This window comes from Mirounga leonina, unplaced genomic scaffold, assembly GCF_011800145.1.
Source record: "Mirounga leonina isolate KUSES-001 unplaced genomic scaffold, KU_Mleo_1.0 Mir_168, whole genome shotgun sequence".
Taxonomy (NCBI): Eukaryota; Metazoa; Chordata; class Mammalia; order Carnivora; family Phocidae; genus Mirounga; species Mirounga leonina.
The window spans coordinates 48122579-48124778 of record NW_023270426.1 but is presented as its reverse complement, the minus strand read 5'-3'; the positions used below and the strand labels follow the sequence as shown (position 1 = coordinate 48124778).

The 2200-nt window shown below is 52.4% G+C and overlaps 1 non-coding gene across 1 annotated transcript; it reads right to left on the bottom strand.

Annotated features, from left to right (window-relative positions):
• Positions 1 to 1660: 1660 nt before the first annotated feature.
• Positions 1661 to 1768, bottom strand: LOC118017207. Its single transcript, XR_004681074.1, has one exon. It is a non-coding gene; the product is annotated as a U6 spliceosomal RNA (small nuclear RNA).
• Positions 1769 to 2200: the final 432 nt, after the last annotated feature.

Below are 2200 nucleotides of genomic sequence, written 5' to 3'. Positions count from 1 at the left end.
TGGCCCTCAGACAGGGCCAGATTTGAGGTCTCTCTCAAGTAACTGTGTCTGTAGGGACCTCTATGGACCCTGTTCTCATCCAGACTCATCTGCGCCATCACCACTTCTAACAGAAATGTCTCCTGCCTTTAGGGGCGCCTGGCTGGAGGCGATTCTTGATCTTGGGGTTGTAAGTTTGAGCCCCATGTTGGGTGTAGCGATGACTTTAAAATCTAAAACAAAAAAGAAATGCCTCCTGTCTTTATTTTTTTTTTTAAAGATTTTATTTGTTTGTTTGTTTGTTTTTTAAAGATTTTATTTACCTGACAGAGAGAGCAAGAGCAGGAACACAAGCAGGGGGAGTGGGAGAGGGAGACGCAGGCCTCCCACTGAGCAGGGAGACCGAATGCGGGGCTCGACCCCAGGACCCTGGGATCAGGACCCGAGCCAAAGGCAGGCGCCTAATGACTGAGCCACCCAGGCGCCCCCAGTTGGATGTTTAAATTGGGAGAAGTTTGGGGCGCCTGGCTGGCTCAGTCGGTAGAGCATGCGACTCTTGATCTTGGGGTTGAGTTCCAAACCCACATTGGGTGTAGAGATTACCTAAAAATAAAATCTTTTTTTTTTTTTTTTAAGATTTTATTTGTTTGTTTGTTTTTTAAAGATTTTATTTACCTGACAGAGAGAGCAAGAGCAGGAACACAAGCAGGGGGAGTGGGAGAGGGAGACGCAGGCCTCCCACTGAGCAGGGAGACCGATTGCAGGGCTCGACCGCAGGACCCTGGGATCAGGACCCGAGCCGAAGGCAGACGCCTAATGACTGAGCCACCCAGGCGCCCCGCCTCCTGTCTTTATTTAAAGAGATATGTAGTAAGGAGGCATGGTCTTGGCCAGGGGGTCCAACGGGCCTGGGTTAAATCTTGGCTCCGTCACTTTTCCACCCTGCGTCTCTGTTCCTCATCTACAAAATGGGGACAATACTAGCTACCCTCCAGGAACCGCTGTGTTCAAAGGACTAGGCGGGTGGCTTCGCCGCCGGGCCCTCCTCAAAGGTGCTTTGTTCTTGGTGGGGGATGGTAGGAAGCTGTCGCTTGCTGGGAATCCCCGGGGAAATGGTAGAGAACGACAAAGGCCCGTGAGAGGGTGGCAAGGAGAGCAAGGGACTTGGGGCGTTTGGCTTTGATGCGAAAGATCACCGGGGGACAGGCAGGCCCAGAGAGAAGGGTTCTGGAGACGGGGGGGCGGGAAATCCCGGGCGGGAGCGTGGGGCAAGGATTCCCCGCGGGGCCGGGCAGGCGGCAGAGACCAGCTCGATCCTGCCGTCCTCCGTTTGCGAGCTTTCATTAGCATGTAAGGAAAGGCCGCGGAATGCCCGCCGCGCCCTTGGCGCCCTTGGGGCGGCGCCAGCGCTCGCCGGCTGGGCGTGGGGCAGGGAGCGCTGGGGCCGCGCCGCCGGGTTTCCCGAACGCAGACCCCCGTGAGTGCCCGACGCCGCGCCGCCCTGGAGCTGTTTCCAGCCCGGCTAAGGCCACAGTCCACTCCAGTCCCGGCACTGCCCACGTTCTCCGCTACCTCTGTGGTTGATCCAATTTAGAAGGCATGGTGATTTGGGAAAGAAAAGCAAATATTGTAATAGCAATGGGTAACGTGTTGAATTATTTGTTTTTATTGTTATTTATCTTTCCGTATGGAACGCTTCGCAACTTGGCCTGTCTTCCTAGCGCAGGGGCCTTGCTAAACTCCTCTGTAGGGTTCAGATTTTTAGTGTATGTGCTGCCCAAGCGAGCACATGTTGAATTGTTAACTCACTTTCACGGTTTCTTATGAAATAGAGACCGGTACTGCCCTCGTGTTAGAAATAACATGTTTCAGAAGCACGTTCAGACACAGATGCCGAACTCCTAACCTTACAGTGGCCGCGCGTTCCTTGAACCAGTACGTGCTTGAGTTACCAGAAGCTTCCCCGAATGTTTGCACTCTAACAAGAAATTTGGTGTTTATTTCTTAAGGGGAAAAAAAATAAGGCCAGGCCAATCTTTGGCTTTAGAGCCCACGGATGGCAAGCAGGTGTATCCAGGGATTCAGGTCTGCATCTGAGACTGTCTTGTCTTCCTCCTCGGAAAGGGAGACAGATTGAGTGGAAGAGCCTGGAGGTTTTTTTTTTTTTTATTCTTATGTTAATCCCCTACATTACATCATTAGTTTTAGATGTAGTGTTCCA